The 20,000-nt window shown below is 38.6% G+C and overlaps 1 protein-coding gene across 2 annotated transcripts in view; it reads left to right on the forward strand.

Annotated features, from left to right (window-relative positions):
- The window catches only part of LOC148427753 (nuclear receptor coactivator 3-like), a 49,210-nt gene that overhangs the window by 8,722 nt on the left and 20,488 nt on the right, over positions 1 to 20,000 (forward strand). Inside the window, exon 1 of one of the 2 annotated variants that reach the window (XM_088407539.1) lies at positions 6,284 to 6,440. The exons of the other annotated variant lie outside the window; for it this stretch is intronic. The gene's annotated coding sequence lies outside the window, so the exon portion shown is untranslated. Of the gene's footprint in view, positions 1 to 6,283; positions 6,441 to 20,000 lie in introns of those variants that run through there. 2 annotated transcript variants of the gene reach the window in all.

Below are 20,000 nucleotides of genomic sequence, written 5' to 3' on the forward strand. Positions count from 1 at the left end.
CAAACTTCCACAATTTTAATGTTAATATTCAAATTCAAGTTCAGTCAACTAGTTTAAGGACAGACCTTTCAAAAATAGATGGTTTTAGTGGGGCTAATGTTAGCAGCTAGGCTACATCATCGTTATTGTGTTTAACGTACTGTTTAACGTAAGTTTTTGTATGGTTCATCTTGATACATATTGATCACAAATATTTGTAGGTGAGAAATAGCAATTGTACAGTGAAAATCAGCATTAGCTATTTTAAATATTGCTATTTGCGACAGGGATCTTGCTGACAAGGTTTCCAAATGCTGCTGAATACACTGTGGAAAGCGGTAGCATATCTTCTACGTACGACATACTCCACCATGAATCTCCTAACCTCTTGAGGTGGAAGTTGCATCCCAGAGCAAGAGAGTGGATTTTGTTGTATCCCCACTCGCAATTCTCCGCGTGTTTTCTGTTGGCTAACTTCACGTTACTTTGGCACAACTATAAATCTGTGAACAACTCTTTCGGTGTCACGCACAATATGCACCTAACTAATATATTATTCTTGTCTTTATCGCTGACGAACTTAGTAGTAATGGGTGTATGTCCATCTTGTGTTTGTATTCAACATATTCAACCTGTCGTCTACTGCCGCTGCATTAATCTCTGCTGTAGTAGACATTGACTATTAACTGACTTTTAAGAGGCGAAAAAAGAAAATATTGAAAGGCAGGCCAAGTTAAAAAAAAACAAAAACAAAACAATTTTGTCCAAACATGGCATTCTTATTCAAAAAAAAAATCTGTGAGTAATGAATTAAGCAAACAAATCCAAACGTTTTAATTCATCTCAGCAGGCAGCCATTTTTTCACTTCCTCACAGTCTCTCAAGGCTCAGCTTGCGAATGTCATTTTTATGCCACATAGAACATATTATTGTAAAGGCATAAACAAACTTGAGTCCCTCTCTTAACAACAACAAAAAAAAAAGCTGAATTATGTCATATAATAACAATATGGTCAATCATGCAGAATAAACCGCCTTGTTTTTTAGATTTTTGTCTTTTAGCTGTTCTGTACACACACACGCACACATACACACGCATACACACGTTTACTGGACAGAAGTTGAGGTAAATGTTACCAGATGCAGCCCAGTGAGGCAGCAGCTTAAACTCTGCCTGAACCCGTCTATTACGTGACCACCACCTCAACTCTGTTCACTGCCATCCCGCCTTCCCCTCTGCTGCCGCTCTGCCGCAGAGTCCAAAAATGGACCATCATTTTTGTCCAGGCCTGTTTTATTAGTTTGTTTTTTTAAATAATTATGTTAATCAGCAATTCAAAAGTGATGGCTGATTTTGATTATTTAATTTTCAATACTTTTTTATTTATTGTTACTTTTGTAAGTTTCAAGTGATTTCAGTGAGAATTGTGGGTTTTTCCTTCTTTAACTGAGGGGTACCAACAATTTTGTCCACATGTGTGTATGTGTGTATATATATAATATATATATATATATATGTATATATATATATATATAGATATATAGATATATAGATATATATATATATATAGATATATATATATATATATATATATATATATATATATATATATATATATATATATAGATATATATCTATATATAGATATAGATATATAGATATATATATATAGATGAATATACTGTATATAATATAGATGAATATATATATATATATATATATATGTGTGTGTATATATATATATATATATATATATATATATATATATATATATATATATATATATATATATATATATGTGTGTATATATATATATATATGTGTATATATATATGTATATAATATAGATGAATATACTGTATATAATATAAATGAATATATAATATATATAATATAGATGAATAATTGTTTAGCAGAATTTTATGAGAAATGAGGGGGATTCGTTTGGCTAAATTTTTTATTTACATAAAATGGAAATATCACAATTCCCCAATTATAAAACACACCCTCTTCCCAAAAACGGTCAAAGGTCGGTGTGCATAGATTTTTTAGGTTTTTTTGACACCATTCAAGGAAGATTGATCTGTCACTCACATAAACCGTGTTTTTGGCACACAGATGTGCATTTTTATATCGGCCGTATTTTTACTTTTATTAATTACCGTAACGGGACGAGCTCAAAGGGTGGACGTCAAGTGGCTGTTAGCAGCAAGTGCAGCTGACAGCAGCTTGTGTTAGTTAAGTTTTTTACGGCATCATTTTCAGTAAAAGTAGTTTGAAATACTAAAACTGTAAATTTTTTAAAATTCAAAATCTAACTGCAAATTTTTAACACAGTACGATCTTCAGCTTTTTAGCCATCTTGCCTTAAAAATTAAACCAAAAGTACTTACTGAGAGTAGGGTACACAATTCTTTTCCTAATAACATGGAATGCACAGCCAACGAGACATACAGAAGCATGCCCAAATTTGATTTATCACCTTGAGAAACCCAAACAATGACTGTTAAAAACACCCCAGAGGACACAATCTCTGCATCTTTTTCTCATTTCGAATGAACTTAATAATAACATTCTTCTCCCCTTTTCCAAAGAGACTGTCACTGTTGTTTACTATGTTTCACATCTCACAGGACTTTGAAGTTTGTTGTGGAAAAAAAAAAAGAGAAATGAAAAGCTATTGTGATCCAACAAAATTTACTGCCAATGATTTTTTATTTCCAATTTGCAAACTACGCTTTATCCTCATCCGTGTAATTCAGCACTTTGGTTAGAGCCTAATTCACTGTTTTTTGTGCATGAAAATCTCCATAGTCACATGTACACGTATATCATAGAGAGATTCCCAGGAAGTTGCGACCTGCCATAAGCAATTTTCAACCTGCTTGCAAAGCGTCAACTTCAAAGATCAGTCCACCGTCATTGCATACAGTTAACCAACTTTATAATTGTGTTTAAAGTATATGCCAAAAGAACACAATTAATATATTAGTCAAATGGAATATGTATCTTTCTGTGTTGTCAAACCAGAGCACTCTAATGCTTCACTTGGCACTCTTAATTGAATCAGTTTGGAAATATCATAACTTTTACATAATCCTAACCGCTTTAGTAATATTCCTGCGTGCGAACAAGGATGGACTCGGACAGTGGTTCAACCTGCTGGCTAAGGTGGAGGCTGCTTAGCTTTTAGTGCTGAGCGATAATATATTACTGTATTACAAAGGTTTTGAAATGCCTTATTTTCGTAATATTTAGTTTGATTTTTTTTTAAATCAATCTGCTCTGGAGTGGCTTTCGTATCATGATTTTTTTCACACTGTGAATCGTATTTTATATGTAATTCATTCCAAGCGCTTCAAAATCACCACATAAAAATGTTACAACACATTACCTTGAGGCGAAGTCAAGACAATGAAAGCAATTTGGCGGCAGTGTAGGAGGGCAAAGAGCAGAAAAAGAACATTTTGATACCAAGATAACATTTCCTTTGTTTGTCATTGTAGTCATATTTAAGGCTTCCTTCTCCCATTCAAGTTGTCTGTAGTCAGTTCTTGTATGTGTTCCGGAGAAGCGCAATATCTGAGCAGCCTTATTAACGAGCATTAGTGTTTCATGTTGTTTGGTTCAAATGGAAAATTTGACATTTCAAGTTTTTATTTGTATTTTTTTTTTGTCTTTTGTTTTGTTTTGTTTTGTTTCTTTTATTTGCTTAGCAATGTTCGAAATATGAAGAAAATAAAAACTGAGCAGAAGTGACCGTATCTCAAAACAGTTTTGAATGACAGGGTTCAAATCTAACATTTAATAATGAAATCAACTTGAGGCATCCTAAATGCTGCAATAAATAAAGCAAGCTGAGTTGAGCATAAGTCAGCATGTGGCCCCACCTTTAATGCTTTTATCACTTATTTTTTTTCACACCGTTGCTACAGATGGATGTACGTACCTAAGTGGTGCAATATTTCATTTGGTCAACAACACCAGGGAAGGCTGTGTGCAAAACATGCTATGGTGAAATCAGCATGGGAGCAACAGTAGCAAAACATCAAAACACCTCCAACCTGTGGTCCCGTCTCAGGATTCATTATCCTGACTTATATAAATCTGATCAGAAGAAATGTGAAGTTGAATCAGCAAGTCATATAGATGTGGCAAGTTCATCGCTGCCAACACTACACATTTAAATTTTACTTTAAAAAAAATTCAGAGAGCTATTTATTTATCCTTTTATTCAACTCTGTATGTTTCTGAGTCTAGAAAAATTCAGGCACTTTTGGAACAATTATTTTCTATTTGTGTGTTTCAATAAACATGCCTTAGATCAGTGGTCCTCAACCACCGGTCCACGGACCGGTGCCGGTCGGTCCGTGGATCAACTGTTACCGGGCCGCGTGGGCTGCACCCAAAATAATGCTTTGGAGATGATTTAGTTTAACAGTTCATACGTTTGTGCTTGATCTTTGTTTTTTTTGGCGCCGCTTCTGGGCACTGTTGATATTACATGCATAGTGAGAAGGATGATGTGGTTCTTAGAGCAGCCAGCACCCCCCAGGTCCGCAATATAAATGTATGGCGTTGAGCGGTCTGTGGTGATAAAAAGGTTGGGGACCACTGCTTTAGATATTCCAATGAAGTTGTGTTTGCATTATTCAAAATTTTTACACCAATTTTTACACTTTTATTGCAAATGAATATCAGCTCCAAATATCAGTTATCAACCTCCTCTAACTACTAAGAATCAGTAAAGGTATTGATGCTGACAAACCCATACCAGTCGATCTCTAATTTAGAGTGTCCAATCCCTCTGCCGTGCTCATTTTTGGAGTATGGGAGGAAGCCGGAGTGCCCGGAGAGAACCCACGCTGGCTCGGGGAGAACATGCAAACTCCACACAGGAAGGCCAGAATAAGCTGGAATTGAACTCAGGACTCTGAACTGCGAGGCGGATGCGCTAACCACTCTGTCAACGTGTTGCCCTTGAAGACAAAGGGTAGTTCAGTCCCTACATCCTCAAATGAGGTACAGGCCACGAGTTATTTTTTTCAATGAATGAGCTTGTTGTTGTGGCGATATCAAAGAGGTGACCCCATAAATGTAAGGAAAAAAAAGATTGAAAACCAGTTATTAAACATTTTCTTGTTGAAGTAGCATTTTTTCTATATAGCCTATTTGAATTTCTTTTCTAATTGTGAGCACTGCAAGGAGATCCTTTGTCTCAACTGTGAGCACACTGTTTAATGTGTCAATTGAGTAGCTAATGACTGGGGCATATCTATTTGCTTTTATCATTTGGACTCAATGGTTTATTACCAGCTGCCTGTCTTTGATAATTGAAAGCTGTGTATGTCCTCATCCATCCATCCATTTTCTGGAGCGTTTGTACATATGTAGGTATAGTGGATCATTGACTGTGAGCTGTGATATGCTAGTTTGTCTTTTTCACCGTTTGCACTTAAGAGGGGTGCTTTCATACCTGATTTTATTTTAAATGTGCACTCTGCACAAAGGCTGATAGCAGCCACTTCCTCCTTCATCCACTAAGACTAAACATTTCTCCACTTACGAACAAGGTAAATACAAAGGTTGGTAGAAGAAGAAAGTGTGGCTGGAGGGCAGCATGACTAAACACTAATCAGAAGGAGAGACAGAGGAGAGAACACTGAGCAGTGGGGCAGAGAGGAAAAGAAAACAAGTCATTCATTAATAATTGACTTGCAAGTTGACCTTTGCCTCTGGCCAATGGTGTTCAGCAAAGAACTGGGTTGTGCAGAGTATTGGCATGTAAGGAAACTGTCAAGTGCTCTTACTACTTCAGTGGATCTATCAGTAAGTGGAAAAAAAAAAAAAGGATTACTGAGATTATTGCTCAAAGATCTTAAAATATCAGTATGTCTTTTTCTTGTTTTACTCCGGAAATATGTAGTTTAATATTGCATCCGGTGATGCACCTGAACATTCTTCACTCTACTACGATGGCTGTATACTTCGCCTTTGCTTTGTCATCCTCCATACAACCCAAACCACTGTTGACAATGACAAAAAAGTGAGATTGTTGGGCTATCCCAGCTAATAATCTGAATGTGCTCATCTAGCCAAGGTTTTCTTTTAGTGGTTATTTGTCCCAGTGGTGGCACCCACACTCAAGGGGGCGTACAAGAGCGCACAGCTTTACAGCGGCACCTTTCTCATTCTTTTACTGCACAGCCACCGAGCATATAAGCCTGTTCTTTGATTTTGTAAGAATAAAGCCTGAACTCATCAGACTTTATGGCTCACAAATAGTGAGGGAGGTGACCAAGATACATCTGTTTGTTCCCACTGCACCATTTACTACGTCGCTTCGAAAATACTCAACACATTTGGATTTTGTCTGATCAAAGCAATTAGTAATATCAACTCTATTTAGAATTTTGAAGCTCAAAGAAGAAAATGATACTGGAATTTTACAGAGATAAAGGTAAGACAATGACACATTTGGAAATTAACCTAAAATGTAAAATATGTATATATATCAAACATATTCTTAATATAGTGGGGCAAGTGGGAGGGTGGAATCAGTTGGGTGTTAGCAACCAGAGGAGCTTTTGTTAACCAAGTTAGTTCTAGAATATTTTCATTAAAAGAAGCAAGCTGACCAAAGCAACGTCTGAATTAACGTCTTTCCTGCATTGTATTTCACATTTTGACTTTATTTTCTCTTTTTTTTTTTTTTTTTTTTTTTTTAACCAAGGTTAGGTTATAGTTATTAAGACAATCACAAGAAGTCATTGTGTTTCAAGAAGGCCCCCTGCGACCTCATTTCCTAGTGGTTTTACTTTGCCCCTCCAGACTGCCCAAGGTGGTGCTTCAAGCATGGAATAAGCGCAGGATGAGAATGCATACCTATAAACATGTCAAAAATGACACTAGGGGACATATATAAGGCAATGTCACGTGGCAGTCTGTGCCTCAGAACCTTCTCATGTGTTAGGGTATGCAACATACATAACTGTCGATCTAATTTTTGCTAATTGCCACTGACATAGAAAAAAAAACATAGTGTGTGTGTGTGTGTGTGTGTGTATATATATATATATATATATATATATATATATATATATATATATATATATATATATATATATATATAAAATATGGCTTTTCACCAACATGGCAAGGGTGAGGAATATTCCCCTTGCCTTAGCCTTTTCAAACTGCACGTGGGCTGTTGCAAATCGGGAGTGTGCACCCCTAATATTTTAGACAATTTATATTGATTATCTTTGGTTGGCATGGCAGTGACCGAGACTATTAAGTCATTGCAAGATGATGCACAGTCCACATGATTTTGAATCTTTTCAGTTCTGTTTTCCCTGAGTGTTTTGATCTCCTTTTAACCTTTGTCGTGACACACTTAATCTACACAGAGATGAGAAAGTCAGTCTATGGACTATGAGATCGAGATCCCATGACAATGTGCGCTTTTGAAAAGGGTTATGGACATGTTTTCTGAAAGCTTGAGTTTCACTCAGATTGTCTCAGTAAAGGATGATGGTATCGTTTTGTGGTTGTTGTGTCACAAGGTGATTTGTACAGAGCATTTGAGATTCATTTGACTTGCATTACAAGTGTTCAAGTGCCCAGTTCCTGTGTTAGCTTTAAACCTCCATGTGACATAAGGCCTTTTGCCCAAAAAGATAAAAGTTTACAGTAAAACATTTTGCTGTCATAAAAGCTGTTTCCCCTATACTGTATTCTTTCATTACTAACCTCTGCTGCTAGCGTTGAACAATGAATAGGTTTTGGACCAAAATTGTGACCTTAGACAACGTGATTTCGGGATAAATATTTAAATATTTGTGTCCCATAAAATTCAAACTGTAGACCACAGTTGTTTTTCTGAAGGACATAGGGTTGCACAACATTTTTTTTTCATGGGTTACTCACATGAGTACCAGGGTGTACTGTTAGATTCTCATTAAAGGCACATTGTCATGCTCATTGTCGCTCCCACATATTCTCAGAATAGGAATCCATGGGACAACTGGTGCACTGCATCATGCTTGCCGTTACACTGTTGTCCGCCAACTTTATGCAGGACTTGAAAGATCTGCTGCGCCGTCATGCGCCATGGTTAATTCCACACTTAAGAAAACACCAAACGGGAAACCCAAATATGGGAGCACATCAGCATTTGTGATTGTGGTTAAATCAGGATTGCATGGTGAACCTTTGCCAATACAAGAGTGACTGGTTTCATCATAAAATTACAAATGAAAGGTGGCGCAGTTCCCACAATTGTGCCGATGCGAAGGCCATAGTTGTAAGTACACATTAGCTTCAATGTACAGAAATTAACCATGTGCATTGAATAAATAGTACATTCATGCTGGGCATTTTTCTTCTGCTACTAACTTACTTTTCTCAATGTGTGTTTACATCTACGTTTGAATTTCTTGACATTGACAGTTGCACACATACATTGCCAAGGTTATGGTTAGCTTTTTTCTTTGCTTCTTTTTCGTGATAGGTCAGACTTTCAAACAAAGTCATGAAAGGGGCACGGTAGCCACACAGTAAGAGGCGTGGTATCATCAAGGAGACATTTCACTTAGAAATGCCCCCCCCCCCCCCCCCCCCCCAAAAAAAAAAAAATAAAAAAAAATCATATAAGCTACGTTACCAGTGTGTTAAAGGTAAGATTTCATTATTGACTGTATATGCATTTATTTAACTGTAGAAAGTTTAAAATACTATGATATGGGTCCTTTATTGAATCAAACCATCCTGTGCTTTTTGGTGCTCTATTTTACATTTTTTAGGTTTTTGGAATAAATAGACATATCTAAGCATATGATAATAAGCAAACAAACTTCCCCCGAGCTAATCTCAACACATGTTGAACATTGATCGCACAGTGCGTCTCTCTCTCTCTCTCTCTCTCTCTCTCTCTCTCTCTCTCTCTCTCTCTCTCTCTCTCTCTCTCTCTCGCTTGCTCTCGCTTGCTCTCGCTCTGTCTCTGTCTCCCTCTCTGTCTCTGTCTGTCTAGCTTTCTCTCTCGCTCTTTTTCATTCTGCCAGTCTTTCTTTCCCTTCTCCTTTCTCTTCGTGTGAGGGAGGGTGGCAGCCAGTTTTACAGTTGATGGCAGAATTGAACAACAGGGTGCATCGTCCGTGTCTGTGCCTGTTAATTAATCAAACACAAGCACAATGATGTGGTGGAGAGGCTATTGAAAATTCACACACATACACACATTGGATCTCTTTGGAGGCTTGAAGCATTTCCACTCAACAGTACTGACTCTCTGTTGGCTTACTTAGCGGAGCTGCCCCTCCCATCTCCGATGCCATGATCAAACTGCAGCCTCTCCAGCTTTGGAGACACACATGCTCCTCTCACATACTTACACACACATTTGCTGTCCATCATGCTGGTACTAAAAGGGGTGTGCCAACCTCGTCACTTGGTAAAGATAGTCTTGTTTTTAGAAAAAGCGTAAGGAATAGTTTAACCAGTGAACAAAACAACCATTGACTTGAAATCTAAGCATTGTTAGTGGATCTTTTTTGTGTGGGTCAACATTCTCTTCCATGCCGTAGCCTCCCTCTGATTGGCTGCGGAAAGGTGAAATTAAGACCATGGTAAACTTTTGACCTCAGCAGGAGAAGACTGAGGAACGCCCAATCACCTTCCTCTCCTCCTCCCTATTCCACGATTAATTTTCATTTTCGGTTATGCCATCCTTTACTCAGTTTTTTTCCTTCCATGTAGTGCAAAGCCCCCCCCCCCCCCCCCCCCCCCCCCCCAACACACAGACCAGGCTCCTCCAGTATTTCGTCGTTTCTTTATCCCCAATGTATTTGTGTCTTGCTGCATATAGTCTGCTTAGCGTAGGGAGGGAGGGAGGGAGCAGGAAAAGGCTGAGGGGGGGAGGGTATTGAGAGGGAGGAGACAGGCGTGAGAGGGGGATGGGAGTAGACAGAGAGCAAAGCAGCAGAGGAAGGCATGGGGAGAGAAGGGCAGGAATGTTCTTGAGCTTGTGCCATACTCTCTCTCTCTCTCTCTCTCTCTCATACTCACAGCTCCACAGTAAAGATAATCAGACGAGCAGAAAATGTATAAATAGATCCTGCAAGCGGCACTTTGACTGCTGAGCAGTGGGGTGGGAAGAGCCCATTCTTTCCACTGATCGTTTCTCTCATTACACATCAAGCGTCCTGGGTGGGGGTCTGGTTTACATGTGTGATTCTCCTGAGCATCTTTTTGCGTACATGCTCACACTACGCTGTATGTGCTCAAGATCTTTCGAGAGCAAACGGTCGATTTAAGGGTGTATCTATCGCCCTCTTGTTCTCCACATGCACATTTAACATTATTGTCGTTATCGGGGTGGCACTTTGGGCAAACGGTGCGAGCCCTTAGTTTTTTGTTTAGAATGTGGAGATTGGCCGAGCGAGGGAAGGCGTGAGGTGAGGAGACCAGAACTAGTGGACTGGATGAAGAGGAAGCAGCAGGAAGTTATGGAGGAGGCAGCGGGTTAAGAAATGAGGCAGTGGATGTTATTGAGTTAAGCAGACTGAGCTGGCGGGGGTCGGTTTGGAGGGGGCATACCAGTGGGAGCTGAGACACCTGCTTGAGTGCATGAGAGCTGAGCTGTGCTGCTCCACTACCTCCTGCCTTCTTAATGTATGGTGTGCTCCACAAGTGAGAAGAATTGTATCTTTCCTCACCCCTCTGCCGGCTAATTACCTCACCCAGGAGAGAGCCTATTAGATCCACACTCTCACTCGCTCCTCTTTAGTGGAAAGGTGCACCAATACCATCTTCTCACTCGTGCTGTCAATAGATTTAAACTTTCAAGATTAAGATCTGTAATAATTGATCTCATTTTAATCTCACCACAAGACCACCCAGACGGCATTTGGAACATTAACAAGCACCAGCAGCGTTAGTCATGCCATTCGGTCTCAAGCGTAAAATGCACCGTTCCAAACACTGTCTGATGTTTTCCAACATGAACATTGGTCACAACTAGCCATCTGAAGCGGTCTTTCGGTATCGATCTCGTACGTTACTTGGCGTGAAAAGCGGAGTTTCAAACGCCATACGGCGTGGCAAATAAACGCAGATTAACGTTCTATGATCTCATCCGCTTGCCATAACAGAGGTAGCTTCTTTGTGTGTGTGTGGGGGCAGGGGTAGTCAACATAAAATTACAGAATCCACATTGTACTTCTGATGTGTGATGGATACACATAGTAGCTGAATTTGATCATTCTTTAAAATGTTATTTTGTACTAAATTATTTCATTTAAAATTGAATGTGTTGAATCCAAAACAGTTAATGTACCGTACACGTACGGTGAGCAAAACCAGTGTTGCTCACTGAAGCTCTGTTTTTGATTTTATTGACATTTTTTTAAGCTTGGCAAATGTTTTTAATTGTAACACGTTCTGTATTACATATTTTGTTTAAAAACAAAACTGTTTTCATAATGTAGGAAAATGGCAATTTACCAAAAAAGATTTTACAATTATATATTTTGGAGTTGTAATTTCAATACTGTGATACAGCGATACTGTGATATTTTTGCTCTACGTTATCATACCCTCAGAATCTGATATCATCTCATGTGTAATTCCACTACATCTAGCTACATCCCTAACAAGTGCAGTCTCTTGTAGTCTCTTCGTAATGGTAATCAGTAAATTATGGCCCCATCCAACATTTAAGTTGCCCATTGTACATGAAACTTGAGGCACAATATGCGAAAATATATATGTGTATGTGTGAATACAAGGCAGTCTTGAGGCGACCTGTGACTCTCCCACAACAGGTGGTGCAGTATAAAGTCAGCCGTTGTCCTGTCATGTTTTCTGGAAACAGCTTCAAAATAAAAGCCTTCAATACAAAATACTGTACAAGCATTCGTGTCCATTCAGTATTTAATATGTTCATGTTTATTTTGAAGTCTCGCCACAATTTCTGGTGTGTTCCTACTGTGCACTCCATTGCAGACACCTTTCACCTCAGCGTTAATAAATTTCTTCTATGGATGTAATATTTAAAGCTGCTTATACTCATCCCTTTAAACAGTGTTTTTACATCATCCTGCTCTAGAAGCATCTTTTCCCGTGGATTTAATTATTGTTGATTATTGCCGTGATTATAAAGTCAGGCTGACATGCAGGAGGGTGGGATCCACAATTTTGGCCATCCTGCTCCCTGTGTCTCCGGGGTTAGCTTAAGGTGACAGCCAAGGACATCTTTATTTTATCAGGGTTGTTTTTTTTGTTGTTGTTTTTTTTTTTTAACCATCCAGACAAGAATGCATCATTTTTGTTAATGAGGCGTCCTCACTTGGAGATGCGAGTCGCTCCAGGAAGAGTTGTTGTTTTCGAGAACTTGCACTTTGATGCTTGGCAAGTGTGACCAATGTGAGCTCAAAGTTCAGCAAAGGGTTTTTAATCACACCCACCTGCCGTCATTTAGTGTACTACTGTGCAGCTTGCTTCCTTTAAAGTAACGGCATGTATGAATCTCTACATTTTTCATGTGCAATTTTAACGGTACACAGCCTGCATTTGTTTTCGGCATTTTAACCCTGAGATCCAGGTACAGTTCCATTTTGAAGACCCTCCTTGATATGTTTCCTCTGACTCAAAACTGAACTTGTTTTTCCTTCCTTTTGCTTATTCGACAAAAGACGGCTTGGTACTCTTGTTAATCTTTTCACATACACAATACATTTAAGATTGACGATCTCTGGTCCTGACGTGCCTAAGGGTGACATGTTGCTTGTGGTCAGTCTACGTTGAGGTGGAGATTGTTGCTGTGACAACAGACCGTAAGGCCACCTCTTTCCTGTATACTGTTTCAACCCCACCAGTGATCAGCCCAATGTCTGTAGTGTCGTCTGCATTCTTACATATGCAGGTGTTGTTCTGGGAGGTGACACAGTCATACATGAAGAGTGTGTAAAGCAATGGGCTCAGCACACAGCTCTGGGGTGTCCCTGTGCTTACAGGTTTGATGCTGGATGTGCGGTAAGAGCAAATTCAGCACCCAGTCGCAGAGGCGGGGTGCCAGACTAAGTCTAAGGAGTTTATCTGTCAGTTTGTGAGAGATGACTATGTTGAATGCGGAGCCGTAATTGCTGAAGAGCATTCTTACATACATGTCTTTCTGGCTGTGTTGACTGCATCATCGGTGGACCGGTTCTGACAATATTCAAACAGTAGAGGGTCCACTGTGTCCAGAATGGTCTTTTTGATATGGCTTTCTCATGCTCATCTTTGAGAATGACACAGAAAAATCATGTGCTGGTAGAAGGGCGTGGGCATGTTGGTTTCAACATCACTGAACGCAAGTGTTGATATCTTTGCTAAGTGTAAAAAAACTCATTTGTGGTGCAGCATAAGTTTGGCTGACTGATTTTATGATAAAAGAACATAAAATGGGTTATTCTTTCAACATTTAAAAAATGTGCTGTTTATTAGCAAATACATACAAGCGTTGCGAATATTACTGTGTTTATGCATATTAAATTATCCATCCATCCATCCATCCATTTTCTAAAGCTGCTTTTCCTCACTAGGGTCGCTGGCTATCCCAGCCGTCCACGGGCAGTAGGCGGGGGACACCCTGAACTGATTGCCAGCCAATTGCAGGGCACACAGGGACAAATAACAATTCACGCAACCAAATCACACCTAAGGACAATTGGGGGGGGCTGGAATTGAACTCGGGACTCTGAACTGTGAGGCAGACGTGCTAACCTGTCTGCCACCATACCGCGGTGGAATATTTTATACAGTATATAATCGTCACAATTGTATGCATCCACACAAATGAAGCTGAAATCACAAGCCATTTGCTGTGTCACATCCATTTAAACAGCATGTTATCTTGTCAGAGAATGGCTAAAGGGCTATGAACAGTAATTAGACCACCTCTTAAACACACCACCATATCTGCAGTCTTAGTCAACAAAAAGTGATTAAAGATCTGATTAAAGAAGTGAATCTTGGAATTTATAACTGAAGTTTTTTTTTTTTTTTTTTTAATATATATTTAGCCGATTCAAATGAAATCTAATCAAGTTTGATTAAGGGATTTACATGGATTTGAATTTAATAAGAGGATTCAATGCAGGATTAAGATTCAATAAAAAGCTAGTGTATCCGCTTTTCCACATAGCTGCCAGGTTTGCACTGGTAAATGTAGCTGTTGAGTTTGAAGACTTTTAACTAATAACGCTCATCCCACTAAAAAGTTTCTTCAACTAATAAGCTCTCGAGCTCCGTTTCTGTTGCTTTACACGAGTTGGGTTTCCTTGTTACTTGAAATGTCCCTCACTCTAAAATATGGCCCATTCATACTGCACAATACCAACTATGCTCTGCTTCTTTACATTAGTGTTGTGGACAGACACTGCACAGATTACAACTCCACATTCTCCTTTCTGTGCAAGAGTCAGTTTTACTGCTGCCAGTCATCTCTCTCGTAAAATTTGTCACATGACTGTGTCCAATAGTGACAAGAAGTAAATACAGGAGACGTTTGTTTTGTTCCGCTGACTCTTCTTTGTTCCAAATAATAGTTTAAAGTGTTGTTGGCCTGGGTAATATCGCCAAAAGTCTTTTGTTTGTGTTTGTTTGTTTGTTTGTTATTTTCCAATAGCCATTCTGGACGATTATGATCATGAGTTTATTTTAATCTAAAGTAAAAAACCCAACAAACATTTATTTCAATGTTTGATTCTAAAAGAATAAATCCTGTGGAAGTTTTTTTGACAGCGATAGATTATCCTGATTTTAAACTGGGTTTGCCTAAAATTTAACATTCATAGCTTGTGCTTAAATTTCTTACCTTTTGTGCAGTATTTTGACCATTTTTGAGTCATTTTCTTCCACATCGTACTGGCTGTATTTTAGCTAAGAGCACACTCCTGGTAATGTGGTAACATGTAACATGTTGAACTTTGACATGTTGTCATCAGTGACGTGCAGTCAGGGGAGGCTGGAGAGGCGGAGCCTCACATACCAGTCTTGTAAAGAAGAAAGGGTTAGTTAGTCCTTTTTATTTTAGTTTATTATTATTATTATTACTATTTGTAAGTATCAATTCTTGAAGCCGTGGTTATATACTGCTTGTTTAAAATAAGCGTAATAAATAGACATGTTTGACCAAACAGGATGAATAATAGTGATTTCAATATTGTCCAAAATAATGGTGATTATTATTTTGGCCATAATCGTGCAGCTCTATTATATACTTATTAATTTATTTTCCATTTCAAATCAAAATAAAAATCCTTTTTAGTCATTAAAAGTGGCAAAATGTAATGACTAAAAGGTTGTGCAGTTCCATGCTCAGTGGATGGTACAATCCCTTATAAACTACACGGTGTTAGCAGTCCTTCGTTAGCTCTCTGTATATTGTGGATAAAACGCTTTCATCTCTTTGGTACACTCTGGTTATATGATCTGACTTTCCGGAATCATAACGATGTATGAAATGTATTTCTGTAATTTGTTTAGGCCCACAGTTTAATCATAAAACCTCAGTAAGAAAAAAAAATCACTGATTCTGGCTAACAGTACACCAGACTCCTGGCAGAGGGCGCTTGTGAGCCCATATTTCTGAACCTCCACCTTCACAACAATAATCTTCTTCGTTCGTTTTATATTGCATTATTCTTGAGTGAAAATGGAAGATTACATTCACAAGCGGAGAAAATTGCAAATCTGGACCTACAAATCCGGAACTACTTTCAAAACAGGAGAGAATTCAAAAAGGAAGACCAACACCGCAGCTGAGAGTATTATTTCAGACCACCTTTGTCCATCAAGTAGTGACAGTGTCTGGACTCAGATGGGATATTTTGTCGACCACGCACGTTTAAATGTAAATACTTTATTACTAAAAACTTTTGGCAAGTCAAAACTCTGATTTGGCTTTGGATGAACAACGAAGACTTAACAGCAGCATCCACAATGCAAAGTTAAGTTGAGAGGTTTTAAAAGATCTGATTAATGCCACCTGCTTCCTTGTCAAACAGCCGCTAGCATTTCGTACAGGCCCTGCCAATCGTGGCAGCTACGTTGAATTTTTATATGTTTTTGTTGAGAAATAGGACAGGCTAGCTAACCATTTTATTTTCTGGCTTGACAAATTGATTACGGTACGATTTAATCGAAGCAGTTGCGGATGTCATTAGACGTGGACGCCATTACATTAAATAATGTAAGAAATGAGCACTAAATAAATGAAAAAGTTAAAATATTTTACGATTAATAGTAATGGTAATGTTATTACTAATATTGATGTTGTGCTTGCACTATTTTGGACAGTATCTATAAAGGATAATAAATCTAATGTTGCTGTTTTAAAATGACAAAAATATATTGCTCAGGCCCATTGGGGGGCAGAACATTGTAAGCCACTGCTGCTTTTGACCAGTGTGAGGAGAATTAACACATTTACTCACTTGACTTTTCGGGGCTTTTTCAAAGTTAGTACGAGGAGCAGAACTTTCCGCACACATGATGATGCTCTCCGACTGTCATTTGCTCTACTCTCAAATAAAAGAAAACACGTCGGCTTAAGGAGGGTCTTTGTTGCTGTGTTGGTGTCCATTCGTCACTTAAGTGAAGCAACCGCCTACCCACTTCTACAAACACACACACACAGCCCCCATCTGCTCCTAATCACGAGTGCAGCCAGCGGTCAGGTCGCTGACGGTCAATGGCATACAAAAGCACAAGCACACATGTAAACACACACTATGTGGATCGGCCAGGCACACGCTCTTGGGAAGGTGCATTGTGGTGTTCTTGCCTGTAAACCCTTTGCAAAATATCACCACACACACACACACACACACACGCACACTAACAACAAGATAAACATGAGACATGCTGGTGGTGAGCTTTACAGATGACAGGGAGTCATGGTAACGCCCAGCACTCTCTATGGTTACATGCTCTCCTTTGATTGTTGAGATGGTGCACTTAAGCTGCGCCAACAAGCCAGAGTGGTCAAAACGCGAACGTTATACATTTTTTGTCAATTTAACTAACTTATTAGGTTTCTTTTGGGATAACAGTGGCAGATATTAGCCCAGAACAGTTTTGTTTCTCTTAAGCCACAATATAATATATAATAATAATAATATTATATACTTCTTCTTCTTCGTTCTATACTTCATTCCTCATTTTATACTTCTTCATTTTGTAGTTCCAGCAACAACAAGTAGGTGCAGTCATTAGTTTTTGCTTCATCAATATCTTCAGAATTACGTCCAGTTTAGACGGTGATGCAGTTTCAGAATGTGCTTAACACAAGTCTAATAGCTACTGAAAAATCTAATGGTATTTTGGTTTAAGTTTACATTTAATATTTTATGAGCCATTTCGTACTCTGAAGGAAACAAAAAATTCTACTATAACTTAATTTGAGCCCGAGAGGTTAATGAGGTTAATTAAGCCTCCTTTACATGTGTTTTGACACTGATCTGATGTCCTAAGGTTGTGATAGCCTTTCTAGTGCAATGCGTGTGTGTGTGTGCGTGTATGCGTTTGTGTGTGAAAACTGTGTGCGTGGGGTAGGGGTCTTATTGTCCATCTTCTCAGCCCTAACAAGGTGGGCTGTTATCCTACTGGGTTGGCATGGCAACGGTGTACCAGGTTGAGCGTTTCTTGTTGTTGCCACATTCTTGCAGCATCCTGACCTAAAACACAGAGCGACATGTGTTTTCTGTTGCTGATGTTTTATGGAGGTGTGTTGGCGTGTTTGAGCCATTGTTAGGCTTTACATCAAGGCATGAGTTGGCTTCTCTCAACGGCTGCAAAGATGAGGGAAACAAAGAGGATGCTTTTCAGGCAGGTGAGAAAATGAAGTGTGGGGAAGCAGCATGTACACGGAAGGAGAAATCAAATTATTTCTTGTGCTCTCCCAGCCGTTGTGGCTGAAGGAGGGCATTAATCTTTTACTTCGGCTGGCAGGTGACACCACAGGAGCGCGTGCGCAGACTTAACTAAGTCGCGCTCGCTTTCATTCACACACTATTGTTGACGCTCTGTTATTGCACAGATAACAGGTTGAATGCATTTGAGGCCAGTGAGAGGGTACAATTAAGGAGGACCAATGCCATCACTGCAAAAGGGGGCGAAAAAAAAAAAAAAAGGTTCATTTTGACCTTCTGAAGTGATCAGGAAACGATGTTTTTCAAAGCATAGCTGTGCTGAACAACAATTGACCAGTTGGGTAAGGTAAAAGTTCACTTCACATGCATAAGGTATATATCAGAAGCTGATGAGTCATTCTAAAGGAAAGGTTTTCATAGTACTTGATGTGCCCGTTTTTTTCCTAAATGTGTCAAATTCACTGATACTTTTCTTGATAATATGTCTTTTTGTGTCAAATTCACTGATACTAATACTGTATGTTGATGTTGTCTGACTGAAACTGCATTTGGGGGGCGAGCCAGCAGCTAGGAATAGAAATTTTCCATAACAATCCATGCACGTTTACTAATAAGACAACTGCTACATTCACAATTCAGCCCTCACAAGCAACAGAAACTTTATCTTTTAACGAACAACAGAAACACGCTAACGGATGAAGTCAGTGATGATGAAGAGCTTGAAATCAAACGTGCATTAAATGCTCGGATCGGCAATGGTATTTGCTTGTAATTGCACAATTTTGCTTCGCTGCGTCCTGAGTTTTGAGATGTGTACAATGTCCCAAAATCAGTTCAGCTTGGCTGGAAATGTGCTTACATGAAAATGCAAAAAATGGAATGAAAAGAAGCAGAAACAAAAATGAATATTATACTTTCTGGCCTCTTTTCCCATTTAAATACACTCCGGTCATGATTTAGCGTTCACCATTCTGTTAGGACCAAAAGGTGATATAAAATTCAGGCCTAAGCCTCTGTTTGCAGCTACTTAGTCTCGAGCAAGAATACAGGAAAAAATCCTTACACAAAATTAAAATTCATGTACGAGGAACTTGTAAATTAGTGCCAAATGTAAGTTGTTTTTTTTAAGTATTTTTCTGCACATATGAATGCACATGTGATGCGTTGCATATTGTATTGCATTGCAGTCAAAAAGTTCAAATTAAAACCAAAGTGTATGAAAATACAGTAAGAGATTAGTAGATAATGCGCACCATTGGAAGATGAATGTGCCAAAACTTTAAACACATTTTCCTCTAAACTTTCGACTTGGCAACATTCAAATTTCTGTAACCAACAATTTTTGCGCTACCTCCAACTATTTTATGTCCTTTTAAAGGGAATACGTTGTAGAATTACAATATTGTCCATATACTAATATCTCAGTTTTCATTTTCGGAGACATACAGTAAGCCTGATTTTGTGAAAACGAATCACATATACTTATGAAAATATTGGCCCAATACAGATACTAGGGATCATTACGCTTCCATTACTAAGGCTGCTCAATTAATTGAATTTTAATCACTATCATGATATTGGCTGCCATGATTAATTAAGCTGATCCTCTGTGATATTAACATTTAAAAAGCCTGATTTAACTCTAACCCTACATGTCAAATCAAGCACTTTGTCATCCTACCACCGGGGGGCAATGTTTCCCACAAGTTTGCATGACAAAAGCTTCCCTAATATAAGAGATACCAGTGTGAAATTACAATGTTTCTTATCTGATTCATAATACGTCTATACAGTGCCAGCTGTCACTTGAGACACGTTTTGAAAACTCAGGATTGGCAAAAAAATTAAATATTCGGTTTGAAATGATCAAAATTGACATTTTGACTGCTAATTGATTAAAATTTGCTCAAAGTAAATGATGTGCTTGGTGGCAACGCTTGATTTTGTCCATTGGTTTGCACTCAACAAGTTAGATGTGTTGCCTCTGTGCCAAGTTTTTGCCATGTCTTGGGTGCATGTTTAATTATTTATTTACATATTTTAATATTATTATTTGTATCCAGCCTTGAAGCCTTTTTGATACTGCTTGTTTAAAAAACGACCAAACA

Source organism: Hippichthys cyanospilos, chromosome 2, assembly GCF_059441005.1.
Source record: "Hippichthys cyanospilos isolate Australia breed blue-spotted pipefish chromosome 2, RoL_Hcya_1.0, whole genome shotgun sequence".
Lineage (NCBI taxonomy): Eukaryota > Metazoa > Chordata > Actinopteri > Syngnathiformes > Syngnathidae > Hippichthys > Hippichthys cyanospilos.